Source organism: Botryllus schlosseri, chromosome 16 (assembly GCF_051294905.1).
Source record: "Botryllus schlosseri isolate E-star chromosome 16, Bs_hap1, whole genome shotgun sequence".
Taxonomy (NCBI): domain Eukaryota; kingdom Metazoa; phylum Chordata; class Ascidiacea; order Stolidobranchia; family Styelidae; genus Botryllus; species Botryllus schlosseri.
Window position 1 is genome coordinate 1624665 of NC_137251.1, and position 26466 is coordinate 1651130.

The window sequence follows — 26466 nt, forward strand, 5'->3', positions numbered from 1 at the left end:
TCCTTGTCAAGTGGCATATGCAAATCATGCTCGCATGCAGATTTGCAGAAATAGATATTTTAGTTGTTTGATTGGATTAAGTAGAGCGAAATATCGGTAATCTGATTCTGATCCAATTTGCGAAATGTTTCTGTGTCGACATTTTAATTCTAATCTAATTTCTGGTTACCCTGTAAATACTACATGAGAACAGTAAAGCGCGAAACAAGCCAAGATTGCTGTTAAGATATTTGCCATACCCGTGCTCATAGCAATGAAACTTGATAAAAGCAGAACTTCATTCGATATCACAGTGTTCGCGAATTCTGTGATTCTAATTGTTATCTAGTTTGGAAGAATTTGTATAGGTGTAATTCTAATTCTGGTCAAATTAAAAAAATGTTTAGTCATAATTCTAATTCTAAATTAACTGTAATCCTAATTTTAATCCAATTCAGAAAAAATGTGTAATTATCATTTTAATTGCAGTCTGATTGGAAGAATAAAATTGTGTAGCTGTAATTCCAATTCGAATCCAAAGCTAGAAATTTTCTAGTTGTCCAAGACTGCACTTATGGTATGCGTATGGGTATTATACGTTGCTAGGCTATATATATAAGTTCAGTTTATTTCAAATTCTATCAGGTCAATACACCACAAGATTGTGAAACAAAAACAAATATGAAGGTGCCGGGTCGGTGTATATGCCGCAAGGACAAAAGTACAAGTCCTATTCCTAGTCCTAAAATGGCCTGTCATTTTTTGCTGCAAGTTTCACCAGCACTCTATGAAAACTAATCAAAGTACTAGAAACTCATGGCTCCCTCGCTTGTCTGCTTTCTACCTACGAAAGATCGCGCTGCGGCCCAAGACAGATATGACTGCTGTGCCACGAGTATTGCAGCGCGTTGCAATGATACTGTTTTGGTTTTCGCTGATGCCAAGCATGAGCTGCAGTCTTGCCTGTCGTTTGCTGGGTTACGTATTAACTGTCCAAGTCGCGTAGACCAGAATTGTTTGCGATACAAGCCGCGATTCATCAGAGGACCATCACGAAGCAAATAAATGAAGCACATGCTGCTCGTTAATTTGCTCAACACGGCTGACGTTGGGGTTACTTCAAGTCGAACTATACAGTGATGCCAGCGCAGTGTGATGGCGAATAAAGTGTCTAGTAAATGCTAGACCGAATGATTGGTCGCTAAAGGGTCACCGATACCTAAGAAGTGCCATGCCATTTTTCATAATAATAATAATAATATTAAACCAAAGTGAAATGAATGATGTTAGTTCCAATAAAAACTACAAAATTGACGCGGTACAAGACAGTACAGAGTAGGCTACATCAGTACATGGACGCTACCAAGGTATATAAGTGGGATTGCGTTTGAAACAAAAATCATTTTCAAACAAACCTATTTCAAATATGTTTTTGCCATGATTTCCTACGGAGAAAAATAGCATCTGAAATCACGATACTGCGGTTTGCGTAAGTGTACTACATGGGATGACAAATGAACACGTATTGAGAATACAGTCGACAACAGTGTAGCTGCAGACCAAGTTCGCATAGATCTGAGGACTCGAGAAATTAAGCAACAAAATATTATGACGCATAAATAAATATATACGAGGTGTAATTACAAGAAACTTGAATCATCTTTGTGGAAGGTCAATAAAATACGCCCGCAATGCAATGATAGTGGTATTTTCTTTGTTGACCCTCTCGCGTCGCATCGTTGCACTGTTGAGAGTTCTCATACTTTCAAGACAGGCTAACAAGAAATCACCGCCAAGCGGTGTCTCTGGTCAACAGATAAAGAAGAACAATTCTGATTAAGATTACGATGGATATGAATTAGCATTCCGTTGTAACATTGACTCTGCTGCTGTGGTTTTTACCTATGCTGACTTGGCGGACCCGTACGCTAATCTGCAAGTCTTCGGCGAACCTCAACTTTTCGTGTAGCTTGGCAATGTCACAGTCCTGAAGATTCTTAGGTTCTGAGGACCGGGGCTACTGGCTTACCTACTTTGGCAGTCTAGTTTTCATTGATTCTATAATGATGAAACTGTGATATTAAGAATCTGGGTTTATCAACTTGCGTAACCATAAAACTCATAAGTATGCTGAAGTGACTTGTGCACTTCTATAACGGATTAGCGGTACGCGTAGGCTACAAGCGTTTAAAATTGATTTAGACATATCTCGGGTCGATCATGTCTGATTAGAATCGTCCAAATCGTCATTCGTGCTCCCCGTAAATGGTAGTATTGTTTCGTCGTATAGGAATTCCGCAACGCGATTCATGCGTTAACTACTTCTACTTAAACATTTTTGCAGCGCCCGCCTTGGCGGTGCGTATATCTTGTTCTCTGGCTTCTCTTCATCATTCGAACAAAACTTTCGCCTTTTACTAAAGGAATTTTAGGCTGTTAGAAGGTAGTAGTAGAAGGGGTGATAACCTCAGCGCTCTGTAGCGCTGTGGTATTGAGGTTGAAGTGAGATGACGGAGGATGACGTGGCAAAGGGTGCGGCCCTGCAAACATATGCGACGGTTACAACAGGACTCGATATTGTTGACAGAACGTGTGATCTTGGTTTGAAGTTCCGCAAGCTCCCAGAAGAAAGGGAATTATTGGAGGTTCTGAAAACAATTGGTGTCTCCATAAGGGTACTTGACGGAATTGTACAATTTCCGACAGGACAAATAGATCTGACCTTCGATGAAAGACGAAACGCCGTAGAGGCGAACCGAAGAATCAATGAGCTAAAAGCCGAAGGAATCTCCTTGCCAGCTCACCGACTCTATGTCCGTGATAAGATGCCAGTCTACTTGAATTGGGTACCGATTCGAATGACAGACGAGTGCATAAGGAAATACTTTGAAGAACATCATGGCCAGATCAGTGAGATAACGCACCAGAAAAACAAACTAGGAATCAAGAATGGAATCAGAAGAATCCTACTGAATAGGGAAGCCCTAGAACAAAACCCGATCAAGAGCTACATTACGATCTGCTCGACAAGAATATATGTGAGATACTACGGGCAGACACAGACGTGTGGATATTGCAATGAGCCTGGACATCTGTACAGACAATGTCCAGCAAGAAACCCCCAAATAGAGGTTATGGTAAAAACCAAGAATGATGAAGACGTGGAACAACAAAGTTCTCACGAAAGTGACGAGATAGGGAAGGATTCCCACGAACCTCCAGCACAAGAAACCTGCACCACACCCTCGCAGGAAGAAAATCGCCAGACCGAGACCAATCAAGCTGACAATCAAGACCGCGTCAAACAGCCAAGCACTACCTTAAAAGGTAATGAGCAGAACACGGAACGGGCGTCGCTCAACATGTCGAAACCAGATCCGAACACCAAGAACGCAAATAAAAGGAGTCGAGAAAGCGCCGAATCCGACGAAATTATATTACCCTCCAGAAAGGCCGTGAGCCTGTCGATTGCTCAACCAATGACATCGAGCTGCTGCTTAAGCTGCAAGAAGCCAATAACCTTGCCTGACGATCGAAACATCTACGATTGCCTGTACTGCGGCATGGAACACGTAGTGATACGCTCCTGTTGCGATAAAGAAATTAAATTTGTGATAACTGCAAAACAATTTTACGAGAGCAATAAGATCAAATGCCCGATGTGCAGCAGAGAAGGGATCATTGCGAAATGCTGCTACAACCTTTTAAAGAAAACGGAAATGAAAGGAAAAGGCGACTGTCCGGGTTGCAGCACGCAAGAAAGCAGAAGTCGAGATTTCTTTTCCTAACAAGAACAATGGATCGACTGACAGTGATAACGCTTAACGTAAACGGCCTAAATAACAGCACGAAGAGATCCCTGATATTTGATTATCTCAAGAAATCAAATGCAGATGTATGTTTTATGCAAGAAACCCACACCACCCTAGAAACAGAATTGATTTGGGAAAAAGAGTGGAGTGGCAGATCCTTTTGGAACTCGTACGATGAAAATTCTGCAGGCACTGCAATACTGCTGAGCCCGAGAAGGCCTGATATAAGAATAGTTGGAACACATAAAGACCCAGAAGGCAGAATAATCAACATTGATACAATAATAGGAAACGTCAAGTTACAACTGACGAACATATATGCGCATACTGATAGCGCAAAGAAAAGACCACAATTCTATAGGATGGCCAGAAGCACGTTCAAATCATCAAATAAGATCATAGCCGGAGACTTCAACTCTGTTGAAGAACCAGAGATTGACAGGATCAACACGGTTCCGTTGAAAGACAAAAAAGATACGGAGGCCTTAAAAGAAAGCCTGAAAATAACGGGAGTGAAGGATGCCTTCAGAAGTCTGTACCGAACCAAAAAAGAATTTACATACAAGTACAGTGGTGGGCAATCACGACTCGACCGAATATACGTGTCCGAATCCATCACCTTGAAATCGTGCGAGCATAGATCATGCCCATACTCCGACCACGATGCAGTCCTCCTGAAAACAGTAATACAAGAACGCGAAATCGGAGAAAAGATTTGGAAAAACAACACCATGATATATCAAGAAGACCGCTTCCAAAATGAGCTGGCATCAAGATGGGAGAAATGGCAAACCTTACACCCTATTTTATGTCAAACGAAAGTAGAGTGGTGGATAGCGATAAAAGACAAAATCAAAACAATTGCGATAAAACAAGCGAATCGATTGAGAAAAGAGAAAGGCATAAAGCTTGAAACCGAGCTGGAGAATCTGAATAAAATAAGGAAAGAGATTGACCAAGGAAAACCTCTTCTGGATGAATACCGCCGCGCAAAAAAGAAAATTTGGAATCTGGAAGCTGAAAGCCTTCAAAAGCTTCAACTCCAAGCCAAAATTGAAAGCGAAAACTGCCTTGACAAAATACCGTCATTACTATTTGAGAAAATAAGGGAAAGAAGAGAGCCCGCATACATAAACGAGCTTGCGGACACAGACGGCAAGAAGACGACTGATCATGCCAAGAAACGAGTGATAGCAGCCAAGTTCTACCGAGATCTGTTCAAAAACAGACCGATCGATAAGAAATGCTCCGAGGACTTTCTCGCCCATGTCAATTCAACTCTATCCGACGAACAGGTCAGTGAACTAGACTCTGAAATTACCTTAGCAGAGGTCCAAATGGCGGTTTTCAGTCAACATAAGTGCCGTACGCCCGGACCAGACGGGCTTAGTGCGGAATTTTACCAATGGAATTGGGACACAATCAAATATGATTTGGTAGAAATTTTCAACGAACTGTATGGGGGAAATGAGATCAATCAGAAAATCCTTGAAGGCGTTGTAAAAGTAATCCATAAAACGGGAGACAAATCCAATCTAAAAAATTATCGGCCAATCACGTTGCTGAACGTGGATTATAAGATCCTGAGTAAGATAATAACTGTTCGAATCCAGAAATTTCTTCCAAAAATTTCTCATGAACATCAATACGTCAATCGGCCCAACAAAATAGAGGATTTGAACCTTCTACTCAGAGAAATTTCCGAAAACATGAAAGAACGAAAGAAAGGGACAATTGTATCTGTTGACTTCAAGAAAGCCTACGATTCAATTTCGCACGAATTCATGCTGAGTGTTTTAAAGAAAATAGGTTTTGGAACCAAAGCCCTAACGTACATTGGAAATGTGTACAAAAATAGCACAGCACGAATATCCATCAATGGTCGAATCGGCGACACGATCGAAATAGGAAGAGGAATAAAACAAGGTGATCCTATTTCAATGATTTTATTTACCCTGACCACGGAACCTCTTCTCCAGGTACTGAATAAGAAAACCGCTGGATATAAATTGTCAGGGATGAGGAAAGAAATCCTAACACCAGCTTACGCCGATGACATCACCTTGACGACTTCGCGCAGAGCAGACGCTGAATACTGCATCGGAATCATTAAGAAATTCACGCGAGCAAGTAACCTGGAGATGAACGAGGAAAAAACGAAAGGAATACAATTTGGACCAGATAACAGCACACCAGGGTCTAGCTTAAGGTGGGTTGACAACATAAAAATAATGGGGATTTCGATATCCAAAGGCAACAACAAAAAACAGTGGAGATCACTTTACGATGATGCCGCGGAAATATGCCGAAAAACCAAAGACCTGAAGATGAGGATCGACGAAAAGGTAATTGTGATTCGAACAAAAATACTCCCGAAATTTGTCTACCTAGGTACTATTGAACCGATGCCGCTCGAGATAAGAAGCAAGCTCAAAAAACTAATCATGAAGACGCTTTTCGACAACTACGCCAGAGTTGAATATGAAACGATCGTCAAAGACAAGATCGCAGGCGGACTTGACCTCTTAGACATCCCAACGAAGCTCGACCTACAGTTCATAAAACCGGCGATCAAGTTCTTAAAAACATCAGAGAGTGACAACAACGACTGGACAAAAAGGGTAGAACAACAAATTGCAATAACCTTTTCAAAGTTCTTAAATTACAGATTAAATAACGCGAGACCGCACGCCTTCGATCCGCTTCAACATTGGAAATCTATGCTGCAAGTTATAGAAAACTACCAGATAACGAAAGAAGAGATACAAAAAGAAAGCCTAAGAGCAATTTACAAGAAGGTAATTGCTCGAAAAAGAAGCCGAGATCCAGCACCCGTTTGGGTGAACTGGAAGAATGTAAACAGCAACACGCTTAGACCCGCTGAACGAAACTTTAATTGGGAAGTTGGGCACAACACCCTATATACAAAAGACAGAATGTACGAAAGACTTGGCACGCACAGTTCGGAATGTGAATTCTGTAACACCGGCATTGAAAACATCAGACACCTCTTTGTCAGATGTCAAGTCACCAAATCAATTATAACCCGACTACTGCAAGCCTGGGATAAAGCGGCAAACGAATCTTCAACGCAGCCTTCAGAAAATATGATCGTAGGGCTGAATCTGCCTGACAGCCCCAAAGAAGATGCACTGCTTCAAGTAATAACAATTTTCAAGCAAGCAGTATGGAGAATGCGAAACAGACGCGTGTACGAAGGAGTGCAGCCGAGTGTCCTCTGGCTGGTAAAGTCCATCACCTTACGAATACAAAACAAAATCAACCAACAGAAAGATATACTTGGACCGATCACCACTGCAGCACTGACGCAAATAAGACGAAATTTTCTAGAATTAACCTAAAACGATTATGCTCCGTAATTTTCATTTAATTTAATTTACAGTCAATATTATGATCCAATGCTTCTGTAACACTATGTTTCATGATGATTTTAGTTCGCAAAAAGTTTATGAAACGTCTCTTTATTTTCAATTAGCCTATACGAAAGATGCCTTTCCAAAGATTGAAACAACATTGACGAGAAGATAATAGGCATGCTTGCATTTAATGAAGACATTCTTTCAAGATTGTGCTGGATGCAATGTCTTGTTACGTTCAATAGTATGATGAAATATGTGTTTGCCTTATGTAGTTTTCATGATGATGTTAAATCTTACATTGTGTAAGAAACGCCTCTTTTTGATTTCAAATAAACGAAAGATGCCTTGGCGGTGCGTATATCTTGTTCAATCAATTTTAGCGGCGGGTCCGCCAATAATTTACGTTGCTGGTCTTAGCTCAGGGGCCGGCAGCCTTCATATGCAGTGCGCCAAAATACCAATAAACTTTAAAATATTAATGACTGGCGTATCAAACATTTTTAATTTTGTCGTATTTCGCGTTTGAAGCAAGGAATCCCGCCTACCACCTATGTGAAGCTGGCAACAGCATCGGTAACGTCAGTGGTTCTTACGGTATTGGCCCCGAAGGGTACACAATTTGCCGCTACCGCCTTAGACCTACCGCCTAATGTGCGTAATATTTGCATCATTTAAATTTAGTCGTCTGTGGTTGCCTTGATCCAAACGGATTCATACGATATTAGGTTGCAGTATATATATTTTTGTGGGTTTACCAAAATCAAGAAATTAGGTCATGGTAAATCGCGAGTAGCGCGAAAAAATGTTCATGATAACTAAAATCTGCCCAAAAGACTCTGCTTCGTGTTCATATAAGGGGACTAGCAAGTCAAAAACCTAACTTGCTGCCCCATCACCATCAAATTTTCACAGTCGCTAGATGTCGATATGCTATATACAAAAAAATCGACGGAGTTGGTGCTACTCCGCAAATTGTGGATTTGAAGGAGAAAAAATGCAACGACACGGGGAATGCAAAATCTCCAAATTGTGGAGCCTTTTTTTTTATCGAACACCTTCTTTAGGAAGTACTAGGACAGTGCTGAGCTATGCTAAAATTTGAACGATTTTGTGCTACCCATCTCGGAAAAATTTCATTTCGAAAATTAAAAATTTAAATTTTTGGTATGAATTTTCCGTAAGTTTGCTGTGACGTTCTCCAACTCTCAGCATGGTAGACCTATGTCAAAAAACTACTAGCATAGCACAGGTCTGAATGTCAGCTTTCGAAAAAACCTTGAGTGAATCATTTAGGACAAATATTTCATACAAACTTTTGGTTTACCGTGATGCGACAAAACAAACTTTTATAATAGAGAAAAACAATAACAAACATTTGCAAAGTAAAAAGCCAATAAACATGTGTGGGTACCGATGTAATCATAAGAATGAGTGCCAGAATGCTTGAACGACTAAGAATATCAATCTAACAAATTTCACCAGGAAATTAGAAAGATATATATTTTGTCACAGTCAAAACATATATTTTATAGAATTTTCGGACGAGAAGTGCTATCTTTTTGTTGGAACTTGGAATAAAAAATACCCCCTGCCCCTGGCATAACGAAATTGAAATTTTGCACTTTCAGTTATAGTTTAGGTGAAATAAGGCCGTGAGGTGACAGCAGAGATACATTGTTAATATTTCCAACCACAAAATTAATTGAAAATTTTGATTTTTTTGACTTGCCAGTCAAGTAATTTCATCTCCTACCATTTTGAAATCCTATTTTTTGCAACGAACATGGTTATACCACTTGTCGTGTTCGTCAAATCATTTGGCGTGTCATGAAAGATCATCTCGCATGCCATAAATGACACGGGTACCGTGGGTTGTCGACCCCTGTCGTAGGTATTTCCATGCGGTATACCGGCGGCATTTCCATTGACAATTTTCCACCTCTCGAATGTTTTCATCCTGGCTTGGTCTTGCTTAGCTTCATTATATTAACGTTCTATCCGTATGAAAAAAGCGTTTATACTTTGTCGACTGGATCGTTTCAATTCATTACTTCACTTTACGATCTCGCCTTCCGTCACTTGCCACTTTATAATAACTTCCTTTACTTTCATTCAGTGTGCATGCCTCCTCTTTACATCGCCTAGGCCCAGGTTACTGTCTGATATTAAGACTGCTCCTAGTCGTTTCGGCATCTTCCTTTCATTCATTGCATTGCAGTCTTGTGATGTTTTGAAGTGATGAGATTCTATGAATAAACCTGAACTTGAAAGGCCTTACTGGGCATTGGGGTTGTTCAAAAATACCTATTTTTCGCGTTTTTGTGGCATATTGATCAAATTGTTCGGTCGGCTAAAAAAGCGTTCGGGATTTCAAGTGTGTGGAACAGTATCTCGCCGGCTATCCAAAAGGTGTCGAGGATGTCCATTGTCCATGTGTGATCCGACTAGTAGACTTTCGCGGTCGTATCGATCATTCCTACCTGATACCAAATACCGTGCATGCATATTTTCTCTACCACCATCATTGCTGTCTATTTGTTACGTATTTTGATTGGATGAAAATAAAGTCCAGTCAACATTCAAGTCGAAATACAAGTAATTTCTACTGAATGAATACTAGCTAGGTCTCAATTTTACCGGACTACGACATGACATATCGATCCAGCCGCCGGTTCAAGTCCCGCCCTCGGAGGTTATTCTGGGCGTCGCTGTTCTTACTGCGGCAAAAAGTCCAGTAAACAAGACACTATGAAGAATGGAAGAAACGAGCAATAAGAAGTAGCGACGAAGAAAGATTAACAACCATGAAGACTGTGAAATCGGGCACGAGGCCGAGGTGAATGCCAGATTAAGAGACTGCAACTGGTCTTTTCTGCATCCTCCTATAAGTTCATTACATCGCATTGTGTGTCTTGCATATCGCATTGTACATTGTGTGTATTCTTGGGCAGACGGAAATATAATCTGACAAATATTGATATATTGTTGATTGTCTTTTTATATTATCTTATTATACTTTTCATCAGGACCGTAACTGCCGCACCCAAAACCTTCCAAAAAGGGGGGAGCTCGAAGAGGCCCAAAATTAACATAAATTAGAGAGTGATTTTTTTGAAATTTATGCAGCCGTTTCAAAAAAAATTCGCGCTGGGCGCGATTTATTGTTACCAGACATCTCGATTATTGGGTACCCTTCTCCCAAGAAAAAGTACGCATGCTTATAGAAATGGGCATTTCGGCGTCGGCCGTTACCATGCCACGACGCACCAAGACATATGAAGTTTCAGGCCATGTAACATGCGACTCCGAGAAGTGTACCAGAACGATCCACTGCTGACCTAAAACTTCGATATATTTACAGATATGTCTAATTGTCCATGTCCAATTGTCCATGTAGGCGCCTAAATGGTTGGCGACGAATGTTCCTATCTTGTCAATCTGAACCCCACAAGACGAATGCCATCCCGCAGGGTAAAATTATTTGCCAGTGAAGGAACATTAATTTGAAATAACATGCGTCTGTTAGTTTAATACATTTCAATATCTTTTGATATAGCAGACAGGTGGTCACGAAATAACACCCGGTTACGAATTCATTATACCAACGGTTCGCCAGAAGATGTTTAATATTATTTACGGGTCCTACACACATTTTCCAAAACACCTCACTCGGGTCTACCAGTAAATCTGATTACGTGGGCAGAGTCAGGATAAAAAATTGAAAGAAATATATTTGCAATTCCCCCGATCATATTGGCCGATTCAATCGTTAATTATAGAAGATTTTCCCGCTTATCGCGTTTTGACGTAATAAGCTGTCTGAATACACGGTAGGTCTACAAGGTTAGTGTGCAGTGTGCACAGTGCAATGTGCAGTGCATGCATGTGTGCTATGTCTTGGTGCAATTGTGCCTACATGCCTCCTTTCTTTTACATTCATTAAGTGACATCGCCTAGGCACTGGTGGGTGGCTGATTTCAAAGACTACTCCTGGTAGCTTCGACACCTGACTATCTTTACATTGTGTAGCAATTTTGTGGCGTATTGTTAATAATAAACTGAACTGATATCCAAACACGCTTTTGCAAACTTTTACGAACTCGTGCCGTTGGGAGACGCACGTGAATCAATTTATTCGTGTAGTTTAGGTAGATGATAGCGTGTGGTTATTACCGTGCTGTCCTGGTATGCTGTTACGGAGATCCTTTGTTTCATATAATGTAATATACTTTGTTCACACTGTTGACGTTGGGTGTACTGCTGACAAGTTGTTCGGTTTAGTAGCAATTTGTATCCGTTCAATACACCACAAAAATGTGAAACAATGAAAAGATAGTAAGCATTGCTAATCATGGACCAAAGCCGGATTGGATATCAGGCCGGATTTTTTCAATTTTAGCCGGAGCCGGATCAGTACTTTTTTGATACGGCCAGAAGCTGTATTATTAAGCATGACTTTTGTAACTGAATAACTACCAACCACACGTCAGTAACCGTCACGCCAGTGCGGAAATAAACGAGCCACATTTATAAATTCACGGAACCACCGTATACGGTATACCGTCGTAGGGCGGAGCATGGACCGGAGCCGTATTGGATATCCGGCCGGACTTTTTCATTTTTGGCCGGAGCCGGGTCTGAGCCGGATCAGTACTTTTTCTGATACGGGCCGGAGGCGGAGCAGAGAATTGAAAAACAGGATCGGAGTCGGACCAGAGAATTTGCTGATCCGCTTCGCGCTAATAGGAAGGTGTCGAAACGACTTGGAGTAGTCTTTGGAATCAGACACCCACCTGGCCTAGGCGACGTAAAGAGGAGGCATGCACACTGAACAAAACGTAAAACAAGATAGTATAATAAATCGCAAGCGTCAAAAAAGACGGGGTGGCATGTCACGACATGCAAGTGAGGCAAGTCATGGCAAGTGAGAGTCATGAGTCTACCAAGTAGAAACGAAATGAGCTACGAATCTCTAAATGCGAACTTCTAATCAATGTTAACAGTGCAGACTTATACAGGATTTTGAAAATGCGCAATAGAACTAGAACTACTAACAATTAAAAATTGGAACTATAACTAGTCAAAACAATAGTTAGTTGATTGTTACACGCACCCAGTATTGTTGGGCTCATTATGCACAACTGAAGTAGTGTGATATTTCAAGGAAAATTCTTGATGATGAATTAGATTTTCGATTAAGCTATATTTATCTTAGATTTCTGTTCATGTTTCTTTCTCGTCGTCACGCAAAGACTGATATAGGAAGTCGTAATTCAATAAATTTTTATCAAAGGCGTTAGGATTCGTTGAGATTCCAGTATTTCACGAAAATGTTAACCCTGTAAACCAGGGGTGGGCAAACTTTTGAGCTCGCGGGCCGCATTCAACATCTAAATACATTCGCGGGCCGCACTATATAAAATTGAGATTATAAACCAAAACGCGATATTGATAATTTATTATATAGCGAGGCCATGGAGATAATATATGGGCTTATTTAAAACAAGCCAAACATTGCTTTGATGATATCGTACTCTCGACAGAAACATATAGTGGCGAGATTTCATAGGCTGGCGGACCTCAATGACCAATTTGTCAAAACTATATAGAGATGAAAGTCGGTTTGCCCGATTCTTAGAACCGTATTGAAATTTAAATCTTTGACAGCGATCTTTACATAGATCTACTAATTCCACTTTTGGATCAGTCCCAGGACACACAATGCTGACAGCATCATAACCATGTTAGCTTCAAACACGCTTCTACTATGTGTAGATAAAATATAAATACCCCAATTCTACGCATACAGACAACGAATCTACCTAAGACACGCCCGAATCGTTTTTATAAGCACAACACGGAAATAATTAAAAATGGAGTGGACAATCTGAAATCCCACTCGTGATCCAAATTATGTCAATCTCACTGCAGCTATCCCGCTGTGATGTTAAGTATTTACCTTAGATCAGTGGTTCTCAAACACGCCCCCCTATGATGGTGAAATATTTCGCACCCCCTTATCGTCATATCACAAAACGCAACCAGGATGCTAGCAAACCTAACGGGTAGTTTGGTGGTATGGAAGGTTACGACTGGGGATGAGAGATTTTTAAATATTTAATTCAGACTAAATACGGAGCAATAAATTTGAATTGGAAGTAAATCGCGCGAAGCGCGAAAAATTTTCAGTCGATCTCAGCTTCGTGCCCCACTTTCAGATGCTTTCACGCCCCAAGGGGTACGTGCCCACCAGTTCGAGAACCACTGTTTAAAAATATCATGGTGAAATATACTCAGAAAAAGTCAATGAAGTCCCTACATTAATTCGATTTTTTGTACGCATTTTATCAATATTTGAAAAAAAGTTTCTTTAGACTCTCGCGGGCCGCACAGAACGGTGTTGCGGGCCGCATGCGGCCCGCGGGCCGTAGTTTGCCCACCCCTGCTGTAAACCTACCCATACCACACGCACACACTTCTTTGAATCATCCTCGTGTTAGCGCTTTTCATGATTTGAAATCGATGAATCAATTTCACCACCGATATACGGGAGACAGCATTGTCGACGAAAAAAATACAATTCAATTCCACGCGGCGCGTGCTTCAATCGCCGTTCTACGGCGAACAATATAATCGACGTTATCTGAGAAGATCAATCCACCCGAATCACGTCATCCATCTTCAAAGTCGAGTCGAGCGTGACTTGGCTTACAGACCGACCAGCGGAACAACAACTCGCAGTGCGACGAGAATCAGACTATAGGAAAAGTATAAGATCTTTAGTTTTTCCAACTTATATTAGAATTAGAACAGTAGCTAGACGTTTCTCTCCAGATTAGATTATAATTAGAATGATTGAATCGAAAAAACTTGGAATTGGAACGAAATACAATGAATATCAACTTCAGCTCATAATATCACATGAGACATTATTCTCACAAGCATGAGAATATCAATAGTCTGTACAACAGGCTTGACTCGTTTCGCACTATACAGTTCCCCTGCAGCATCTTCAGGAAGACCAGAAATTAGTTTAGAATTGATATAATCATCATCATCATCATTGGTTTATTAGCAATTTTATCAGTTCAATACACCACAAAAATGCGATACAATGAAAAGACAGGAAGATGTCGAAGCGACAAGGAGTAGTCTATGGAATCTGACACCCACCTTGGCCTAGGCGATGTAAAGAGGAGGCATGCACACTGAATGAAAGTAAAGAAGATAGTATAGAAAAGAATGCGACAAGAAATAGGGCGGCATGTCATGGGAAGCGAGATCGATAGGTCAGTCGTGGTCCGGTAATCTTGAGGATGGACTGTATTTATTTAGTAGTAATTGCTTGTATTTCGACTTGAATGTGGACATGCTCGTCGACTGTCGGATGGCGGGCGGGCATCGAAATATCTCACAAATTAGATACGAATTAGATTATCGCCATATCGCTCTGAATTATTTAACCAGACAACTAGGACTAGGGCTAGAACTATCAAGTTGTGTACGTATGGTGAGAATGGATAAAGAAACGGGTATGTTCACGGTCATATCGGTGTGGCTTTGTCGATTCGTATACCTCGATTTTCGTTACCCTCGGGGTGTCCGTGTGAAATCACGTGATCCCCATTCATTCGTTTTGGCGCGTGTAGCGATTCAAACCTGCGCGAAGTATTCGCGTGGCTTTTGTCTGAAACAATGTCAGGATGAGGCCGCGTCGCAGAGACTGGCACTGGCGGGTCAGTTGCTAATCGAACGCGTGGCAGATGTACGCCAATCGGAAATTGGCTTCTTAGGCGCAAAGCTAGAAGTTTGATTAACAGGATTTGTCTAATTCGAACGCTTGGATCGATAGCTTGAGATCGTTTTTCAGGCAGTGTCGCGAGGCAGTTAGTTTCATTGCCAAACAATTTTGCAACCACACTGCACACGACTCAGCTCACTCAATCTGCACAGTGGGCAGACTTTGACAACTAGGTGATTCTGGAGCGAAATGACGGTGATCTAATTTGTGAAATGCTTCTATGCTGTAATCTAATTTCTGATTTTCGTGAAAATGCTAGAATGTCCGTCTACTGTGCGAAACGATTCCAAGCTTATTGATGTAGGCCTACATATATATGCCGTTATATAGTGCTTATGGGAACGAACTCTGCTCTGATGTGAACTGAGCTTGTTTTTAGTTGTGTTTTTCTGATTCAGAAGTTTTTTCGAATTCAGGAATTTGATATTTTTTCAGCTGTTTAACTGTAACAGTGGGTGAGCGATGACTTTGTTCGGCGCGGTTGCTAAATTTTGTCTATCTCCAATACTATGTGAACCTGTTCTATCTAGCAAGCGTTTGAGATTACAGAATCATGAACTGACATATCGACTACCTGCCTGCACAATAAGCTGGTCCTTCTTAAGTTATCTTCCTTGACTTTTTATACAGAGTACACTGTGCGTACATACCTCTGTGTCCTGTGTAACAGTGACTCTTCAATTGAAAGACTACCCCACGTAGTTTCGACAGCTTCCTATCTTTTCGTTATATCGCAACCTTGTGGTGTTTTGAATTGATCAAGATAGTAATAACCAGAACCAAGCGACTCGGATCTTAGAGCAGTTTTTAATAAACAGTCCCAGATACTCATGGTTGACCTCGAGGATAGCTGACATCACTGAAAATATTAATAGAGGGGTTTCGCTCAGGTCGGCTGCAGCTCAACCCAGATCTCAGACTACCGGCATCTACTCTAGCGTCATAAACTGGCATCGCTAGAACGCAGCATTCACTGATTCTGTGCTACAACCTACAACTAAAAACCGGTCTGCAAAACAGCAACGTATCTATCGTTTGTAGGCTCCATTCCACAATACACAGTGACTATAGCTGCTGTATAGCAATCTGCTGTTGTGGCAGAATCCTACTCGGTGCACAAACGCGATTTGCAGATTATCCAGGCTGCCGTAATAATCGCGTAAAACGTACACCACGAAATCAGCGACGCGCGAAAATGATTTTATAGCGACAAGATTTTGACATTTCCCAGATTTCAGAAATAGAACGCACTGTTTTCGACGAGACGTCGATGGTGACGAAAGACGAGAGATACCAGACCCCCATTGTGATAAAATCGATGGAAACATCGCCCTCTGTCACCACGACCTTAGAGTGATAGAGATAACGTAACTTCAGTTTCCTCGCAATACTCACATTTTGACAGTGAGATCGCTCGTAACTAGTCCTGAGGTGTGGAGTTATGTTACGTTTCGTGTAACGCAAATTCGCTGCTATGTAGCACAGCCTTCAAAACCGTCAGACTGCGTCAGAGCCACCCAAAGAGTTCAAGCTGTCAGCAAAGCTTCAACCAAAACGCTGTCTGCTTGGTTTGCGTATGGATAACTATTTTCGTAATCAGTACGACAGTAGCTTTCGTTTGAGACTACTTTCAGTATATTTTTCGCTCGGGTCGCAAGCTATCATGTCTAGGCCTCGAGGGTTACCATACGTTCTCATTTGAGAGGATTTGCCCTCTTTCTTCAATAAATTGAAAGTGTACTCGGACTACGACTAAATGTCCTCTTTTTTGTGAATTTGTCCTCATTTTCTAGAAATAGGTATTGAAATGTGATCCAAAACTCAACCACGACGCAGCGAACAGCAGAGTTTCGTAAAAATCAGGTAAAGTAGAAGTTGAGTCAAGATGATTACCTACACATTATCGTAAAAAAAAGCGGGTAATTCGGGAGTCTAACCGGAGTGATGACCTTTTTTGTGCTGGAGCTTTTATAATTTTTGAAAAGTGTCAAATTTTTCAGATCTCTAAATATGGTAACCCTAATAATATCACCATATCTGTTAATGAGGCTACCGTTACTAGATGTCTCTGGTTGCCCAAGCGGGTAGTCACTTGTTTCGCATCTATACGTATAGGTTAATTATCTAAATATAGTTTGCGTTGCTCTGCCATTCCGGTAAACCGTTATCGCGAATTCACGCAAAAACGCAGTGCGCCTAGTCTCAAACACGTACCAAGTGTTAACTATACGATGCGTCATGGTGAGAAGGTTTCGTGTTAGCATGGAACAGCTCACGGTTGTCATTTCAGTCAAGAATCGTGTTTCATTACTTCGCCTCGAGGGCCTCTCGTGAAATAGATCGCGATCTCAAGTGTATTTTGAGAACGAATGCAGAGCGAGAAATGAAACACCTTTTGTCGAAAACGCACGTACAAGCGTTCCTCCTCCGGGCGTGGTTTTGTTGGATCTTGTACGACCGCTGAAAATTTACCCAGAGAAGCACAGGAGACGGTCAGTCGTAGCAGGAAAGATGGATCGCGATGCTGGGCAAAATCTTGTACCTGAGTGATTCGATTATCACTAAAGCTGACGCCATGACAGTATGCATGATGTGGAAAGTTTAAATATTGTACCTTTTTACGACCACAAAGAGTATAATGCAATCTGTATCTGTACATCACAATACAAATAATTTGGGAATATATCGACCGTGGTTATTTGATTGCACATTGTGACAATGCTGTGGGTTGATCACGACTTCACATATATATCATTTCCAGTAACGTGCGCAGATTTCTACTAATGTTCCGTATGCTACGATACGACCGATCGACATTTCAAAGATTCCACAGTGGAAAATTGTATCGAAAGTATAATTATCGTTAATAAATTAGCCATTAGCAGCAAGAAGCGTCTAATTTCAGCACCCTATTCTAAAAATCATTACCCACTCACTCTGTAGCACAGGGCAGCTGTAAATTAATCTTGTTTACAGCGGCAGCTTTGCGGGAAAATAGTATTAGTGTTGTCATGGCTTTATTCACATATGGTTCGACTACATTTTTATCGAGCGGCCTTTGATATGGATTGAGATGTGGGATGCTCCTCTGATTCGACAGGCCATTCTCACGGCGGCATAATTTAATATTGTCGCGGGAGTTTCAATAAATCGCGTGAAATATTATTGATTCTGGCATCATTCCCACACACAGCCCCTCACACAGAGTTAGTCGACTGGACAATTTTCGGCTTTTCCAAATTTGATTAAAATAGGAATTACTGAATTTACAAAAACTTGGACATTGAATTTAATTCCGAAATATAAAGAAATACAACAAAAACCATAGTTGATTCTCATAAGTACGAGAATCACAAATGTCTACACACCGATCTTGGCCCATTTCCCACGATACAGTTCTCCTGTAGAATTTTCAGGTAAACCAGAAATTGGATTAGAATGAGACTGAGAGCTTAGAAGCATTTCACAAATTAGATTATTGTCATGTCGATCTAGTTATGCAACTCCTCCCACACAGGCAGCATGAACTATAGTCAGCTATGGACGCTATACCCGATTTTTGTCATAATTTCATTGTGTTTCGCAATTTCGCCGCCGTTGTGCTATTAAACCGCCTTGCATCATCTAGCTACAAGATATTTGATGAATGTTTGCTCTCATTTTACCTCGGTATTCGGCATCGTACATTGAAAGAATTTCAAGCTAAGAAGCTGTATAGAGTCTCTGTTGCGCAGCGATTTTTCATGGTAATTTTGACGAAATAGTTCCCGGCCGATGGTAATTATGACAGAGCTGCAAAGAATTGCAGCAACTCCATTTCGCAAACAATTTTTCGGTATCCATGCAATACGGGCTGTTTTAGCGATGCAAAATATGCAGAGTAACTGCCCTGGCGGGCTACTGCGTTCGAAATAATGTACGTATCTTGAAATGTCGGCAATTTTATTTTTGCGGTTTCTCTCCCACGAGATCTGATGAGATCGCTGGCTTTAATGGAATTTCAAAAATTCAAAATGATATTCGGCACAAACATGTTTCTCCAAAAGCAAGCCATTCTATTATGTTCCTTATCAATTTAGCGATCAGTTGTCTATAAGAAACTCTATAATGTCTTATGATTAGAGTCCGACCGATTATAATCGTAAATACCGAGTCGATATCAAAAACGGTGTAAGAAATATCGCTATCCGTCGGCCATTAGAGATCAAGAATATCGGCAATTTTCGTCACGTAACAACATATAGTATAATAGAAGTCAGAGAACTGTGATTTTCGACCTCTGGACTTGAAATATTGGTATCTTTCTTATAGCTTAAAGTGTCCAGGATGTAGCATTTCTAGTTTATTTCATGTCTAAGCAATGACCGTAAAGCTGTTCTAATATATGATCATAAGTTTTGGAAATGCGCCTTAAGCTTGATGCCATATCTTTTGCATATCGGCTGAATATATCGGGTTATCGGTGCAGGTGCCTCTTACTGGTTTTATCGGTATCGGCTCAAAAATCCGTTATTATATCAGGCTCTAATTATGATATCGATATCATGGAATATACTCCAACTTGGATCCTGTTAGACTATTTCGCGTCCTTGCGATCCGATCAGTCAAATTTCAACGCCGCACTTCGGGTTATATAGATTCCAAATAGATATATGTTGAATAAAGTGTCGCCTTCTCGCGAGGTTTTGAAATATGAATGAGACCAAAAGGTTAGACTGCGAGCTTCCAAGTATATACCGCCATTCAAGCGTGATATTTCGTATTTGAAACATATTTACATGCGGGCTCTTGCGTAGGTCGCTATGAAAGTACAGGGATCCGTCGGTCAATATTAGGCAGTCGGTGTATTGACAGCAGCGCGGTTTAACGATTGCAGGGAACACCAGCCCCGTGTTTTGCGCAGGGATATCCGGACTGGAAATCCCTGATTTTAGACGTGGACAACTAGTCATTCTATAGTTGTATAATTAGACTACTTAAAACGAAATACCGGTGATCTAGTTATAATCTAATTTGTGAAATTTATATCTATGCTCTCAATTTTAATATAAATCTAATTTCAAGTTTTCCTGAAAATGCTACTTGAGAACTGTATAATGCGAAACGTGCCATTGTCATGCTTATGAGAATGACCATTAATTTGATATAAAATTGACCTGCTTTTTGTTGTATTTCTTTATAATTCGTAACTTAAATCAGCATCAAAGTTTAGGTGAATTCAGTTTCATTCCGATCTAATTTAGTAAAACTATGTAGCTATAATTCTAATTTGAAGAAGCTAGAAATTTTGTACAGCCGTCCTATTCTACCTTGCTTTGCGTTCAGCGAATTCTGCGTGACAAAGCCGTAGATAGTTTTTACTGTTGTTTACGGAGAATGAGTCGCTCAGACGTCACATCGATGATTTCGTCTTTCTCCGAAGCCTCAGGCAGTTTACACGTCGCTGCGCGCGCGCTTGACGGGACACTCTTTGGAACGTGTCAGAGAATTTAAGACTTCTTGGTTACGAAACAGCAGAGGTCAAAGCCAAGAAAGAGTGTTCTCCCTTACACGTGTGCGTAAAGGAGATTTAAAGGATCAGAATTTTGGATTTTGACAAGAGTTGGTTTCTTCTGTAACAGGATTGGTTCCGGGATCGCTACCTGTCCGAGTATCCGTGTCAGCACCAGTTTATTAAGAATTCCGTCATTTACGAACACCGCAAGACTACGATCCAATGAATAAGATAGGCCTGGAGTAGCCTTTGAAATCAGGCACAAACCTGGGCCAAGTTAAGGTAAATAAGAGGCATTCACACTGGATGGAACGAAATAAGGGATAGTATATAACTGTTGATGAAAATGAATGACGCATGTGTTGAAAGGCGAGGTTGATAGGTCAGACGGGACCAGGACAGGATTCTGAATTTCTAATTCGCGAAAGTGACTTTCTCCCTCTGTTTTCAATATACCTGAACGGATTTCTGCATCTAAAAGATTGTGTATTCACGTTCAAAAATTGGCCCACGAAAACGGAACCTGCCTCACATTTCAGAAATCCCGTTCTTGGCATGTCGATCGAATAGCGGAGTAGCGGACCTGTCAGCGACTGAACAAAATTTCCTTACTTGTGTGTTATATTATTGTACGCTTTTAGCCAATCATTATTATCAATCGACGTTTTTCTTTCTCTTTATGTAGCCGATCGCTAGCTTATAGTTGGTTTGGTTACTTTGCGGTAGAGGCAGTTCTGATTGATTCATGATGTATAGCACCAAACCTCAATGCAATACCTATAGATGTATAATCGCAACATGATAGACAAAATTCTAATTTTGACATCATACGCAAAACAGCATCTGCATTGGATCAGAATTGCTTTTTGTCGTGCAGCATTGAACCTGGACCCTACAAAATGATAATAATTCTAAAATAAATCTAAAATGTTTTATCTCTTCGCTTCCCGCAAGCGCGCGGTATTGATCGTCAACCATATGGCTTCCTATAGTTACCCAAAAGGTGCATATTGCGAAAGGAATAAAACGCGTCGACAGGACCTGCGGTGACAGCAAAATGTAGGCGGTCGATCAATAAAAGTGCGGAGTTTCAAAATATTGAGTGCTCTTGAATAATGGATGCGAGCTTGATCATTCGAACGGGCCCGTGTGTAGTTCAATTTTGCAGCGGTGGCCAATTGACAGGGGGATTAACGGCTAGTTTAGGCAAACAACGAATTGCTAAATAGACTGTGTATTGATTTAGTGGATTTTGATGACGTAACTTAGAATCAGGCTGATTTTAATTACTCAGGCTCATTCAGAGTATTGCGACAGTAACGAGATTATTCCTCACCACTGCTGATACCGCGACCATGCACTATGTCCTTGTCATACATTGGAATTGAGGAGTTAAAACGTAGAATATGCTTTTCTAGCAAAAACTTGCTTCAGCAAAATAAGTATCCGACCGTTCCGCAACCAGTGAGATATTTAAAGATGCTCTTGGAGTAATAGAACTATAATATACAATTGAATAATATATTGATATTGAAATGAAATAATATTTTCGGCCGGCACTCGTCGGGGGTAATCGTCAGCAACTTGTTAATAACAGAGGTTTATTTCAATGTGAATATGATATTCAATTGTATACACAAGCTAGATAAATCGTCACGTTCCGCGCGAAAAGCAACTCGCGTAAAATCCCGACTATACGTCAGAGTCCTGCCAGGTAACTCGTAAACATGTTATAATTTGTTGAAAGGAACGCTTCGGCTGTCGCCAAAAGGCTTGTAAAAATCGACACCCTATTATTAATAACAAGTAGACATGCTTTACTATAACGTTTTGATAACTGGGAGAGTGTCAACATGTTGACTGATATTTTGTGTCCTTGTTCTAGTGCTATTGAATGGTATTCATATAAAAAATGAAGATTCAGATTGTCAGAAAATGTATCGGACAGTTGGTTAAAATTTCGTGCCTAACTCAGCGCCTTTTGCGATTTTGTTACCTTGCGTGTCAGCCATCATAAGAAACCACCGTGTATCGTAAAAGATCGACCGCTCTTTCGTAATCCTTTCGGCTCCACCGATCTTCCGTATGTATTTACGCAAGTAACCATGACGACGACGTTAAAAGTTTGGGAAACATCCCGAGAGCTATGTTTTCTAAGAAAGGTTTAACGAAACTGAGCCCCAGACTCGAACAACCTTCACTTTCGACGCAGTTAGACGAGTTTGCCTACAATTTGCGTGCATGCTCAGACGCACAGTTGGACAATTAGAAAATCTTCAGTTTTTTTTCCAAATTAAAGTAGAATGATGGCTACACTCTTTTTTTCTAATTAGATTAGAATTATTAAATCCGCAACAACTTGAATCAGATTTCTAATTAGAAGGAAATGCTACGAAATCACGTCCAGTTCATATCAAACCTGAGTTCACTTCTCATAAGCACGAGAATGGCAACCGCCTGTGCAGCAGGCTTGCCTCGTTTCGCACTATACAGTTCTCCTGTAGCATTTTCAGCAAAGCCAGGAATTACAAGAGTCAAAATGAGAGCGTAGAAACATGTCACAAATTACATTAGAATTAGACGACTAGAATTATCTGTAGCTGTCCAAGTCTGAGCCTTCGAATCAAACATTGAAGTTGTTGAGAAAGTGTAATGTTCAGTGACAAAACAAACGCGTTTGTGTTATCTGGAACCGAGTCTTCCATACATGTTCATTGTTCAATGTTCGTTGTTCAATGTACATGTTCGTTCAAGCGTTACATTACGTAATGGCTGTTGCTTCCAGATTGGCGGCTTTTTCGCGCTAGAAAACCAATTCTGCTCTTTTCAATCACAAAACTACGCCTCGATTGAATTGAACAGGCTTTGAAACAGTCTGTTCTCTTAGTGATGAATTCAGCGTACAGCATACAGCCATCGGACACCTCGCTTGACTTACCGCTAAATCTCAACCTTGTTGATCAACGAGATAGATGGAGTCGCAATCTCGCATTTTAAGTTAGTTTGTAGTACAATGTAGGCGTATTACAATGTCGTCAAAACTGCGAAATTGTTATTGAACGCGCTTGATGTTTGCAGAGCCCGCTTTTATAATCTTATACGTCAAGCCGAGACACATATTTGTAGCGAGCGCGCATTGCACAGTATCACTGGACTGTTGAACGCATAAAATATCGCGAATATAAAATGCACCGATCGCCAACATCCAAGTCGCCTTTTACGGCGTTGTGACATAGGTATCAGTATCAAATCGCCATAGCAGGGTTTAACCTTCACAGGATTATATCTACATTGTTGGTGAAATTCTTTGAATGCGATTCTTCCTACGTTTCGTTCCGTTACGTTCAGTCAACTTACGTAATCGCATACCGCCTCCTAACCTTTTACGTGGTTACTGGTTACAAAGAAATTTCGAACCGAATCGAGACGTTGATTTCTATGAATGGGAGAAACGCTCTCATTTCACTCTGTCATGTTGACACATTGTCTGTTCACTAATTAACAGAGGTAAAGAAACTGTTTCTGTTGTAAACCCGCCGGGATGTAGAGGGCTGTATTTTTCGGTTGCCCGACATTTGAGCATGCGACCCAATGAAAAACGACAGTTGAGCATGAGACAATTTCACTTTGTAACCCCTAACCATAACCCATCGGGGTGCAATGGATTACATTTTTCGGCAAGAGAAATGTATTGGTGATTGTATTATGATGTATATTGTATATATAATATCAAGCTATAGCCTGTTGGACGTAGCTGTTACCACGATTTTTGAAGGTTTTTAAGTCTCAATTAAACAAGGGTTTTCATGCGGAAGTAGTTGCAATCTGTGGTTCAGATTACTGATAATAATTTCACAAAATCAAGTTTATCCCATTGATCGAAACATGTGTGATACAGCCTTTTAACGGGAAGTCTTTAGTGACCTCATAGCTCACAAATCGATACTTTCTTCGGGTAGAAAATTGTAGTAATCTCCTATAAGTAGCATCAATGAATTGTCCGGCATTTTGCGTTGTCAAATATGGTACCACTAAAATAAAGTGAATCATTTTGTAGTCGATGGCAAAATAGGCATATGCATTGCTTGGATACCTGACAGCATCTATGTTAGTTCCGTTATCGATATTCCGTTTGATGAAAAACTATGTTGACATCTTATGGGCGAGTTGTGTTTATTCAAATACCGAAACCACGGCCCATGCTCACTCATACCTTGATGATGAATGTGTATGATCATTTTCTACAAGCTATGTGTCATATGGGAAAATAAGGCTACGCGCACCTTATTTTATACACAGAGCACAAACGCAGACGCGCATAGTTATTGCTTCAAGACAAATTACGAATTTACGATTCATTAGCAAATACTCATGATATTATGAGAGGCAAACATAAATATGCGCTCTTATGAGAGGCCGACGTCGAATTCCTCTGCTTGATATGCCCATGCCCATTGCCCATCCTACTAGAAAATCCTAACTTGTTCAAAATACAAAACGCACTTTGGTCCCAATACATTGTACACATGGAAGGGGGAAAATCGAAACACAGCTGATTCGAACCAGATACCGAAAAATTGGTTCAAATCGAACCATTGCTTTTCAATATTGCTTTATTGTACCCAATTTTCGTCATTGAAACGAAAGTCAAAGCGGTATCCACTGTGAGAAGCGTGAAAGTCTTGCGCGAAAAAATGACAACAAATGACTTGTACACTTTACAGGCAAGCTTGGCTCGTGTCGCACTAAACAGTTCTCATGTAGCCATATGCAGGAAAAGCAGAAATTAGATTAGAATTAAAATTGGAGCATAGAAACAATTCGCAAATTGGATTAGAATTAGATTACCGGCATTTCGCTCTAATTAGTCTAACAACTAAAATTATCTAGTTGCCCGTGTGAACCCCGTTAAAGACCAGTGGTCTAAACTATCGATAGACCGAAGTTATAAATCGCTCCATAAAGTTGCAAAGTATAATCAAACCCGTCGACATGAAACTTCTATTTCGTCACATTTACAACTTAGTGGCGCATGTTCATAATCTTACTTGCCTTTCAGATAATTACTGTAAAATACCAGCTTGCAATAGCTAGTCGTCGAGGCACAATCGAATAAGCGATGCGATAGTGGTTTGTTTATCGCCGCCTATTAGACGTAAATGATGTCATAAAATGCCGTACGAACCCGGACATTACATGACTCGTGGATTATTCCCAATTACGGAACTCCATACGCTACTGAGAAGCCCAAAGAAGCATGTGTCACAGTTTGAAGTGCGGACCAGGCTCGATTTCGGGACACAATTCTGAGCTATAGCCCAGTACTGAATGTATTGGTAACGTTTGCAAGACGAAGCTTTTGCGAAACATCATTGGTCAGAGGAGGCGGTCAGTAATGAAGCATACTTCCGCCTCTTTGGAGTACTCGAGTACATTTTGCCTACCTTCACTGTGTGCTCAAATGGAAAAGCTATCGGCCTAAGATACTTACATTTTTTACTTGGAAGTAGCTGCTTTTACATTACTTGAGTACCAACGATGGCTTGGCCACTGCTGTTGGTCTGTAGGAAGATCTCGCATTTTATGATTTATGCGATCTCAAATTTTTGACCTCGCTGAATGTGAGGGCGGATTATAGTTTGACGGGGCGACTGTGAAGAATTAATGGATCGATAAAAGGCAAGGGGGATTGTAATAAATGCGTTCATATCGTCAGTAAATTTGAATGACCTCGGGCAGAGATATGTAATGAGACCCTGTTCGGAAACAAATTTCCTCCAAATAAAGTTTCAATGATACGATTGTTGATTTACAATCTTTTCAATTCTCTACTATAGTTGGTAACTATGATCCATACCGCCGAAAATATTCGGGTTTATTTCAGTAGGAATATATTATTCGATTGTAAATAGAAGAGTTTTAGAGGAATTTCCAGACACTTGAAGCGTAAAATCACAAAATCGGCGTCTTATTCTCGTGAGTGCTCCGCTAATTCAGAGG

General features: G+C 40.6%; 2 long non-coding RNA genes across 2 annotated transcripts; both read left to right on the forward strand.

Annotated features, from left to right (window-relative positions):
- Window positions 1-14575: 14575 nt before the first annotated feature.
- On the forward strand, window positions 14576-17697 carry LOC145458962 (uncharacterized). The gene is made up of 2 exons (XR_013921245.1): window positions 14576-15641; window positions 15684-17697. It is a non-coding gene; the product is annotated as an uncharacterized LOC145458962 (long non-coding RNA).
- Window positions 17698-17915: 218 nt separating this feature from the next.
- Window positions 17916-23861, forward strand: LOC145458961 (uncharacterized). Its single transcript, XR_013921244.1, has 2 exons — window positions 17916-20526; window positions 20594-23861. It is a non-coding gene; the product is annotated as an uncharacterized LOC145458961 (long non-coding RNA).
- The last annotated feature ends 2605 nt before the right edge of the window (window positions 23862-26466 follow it).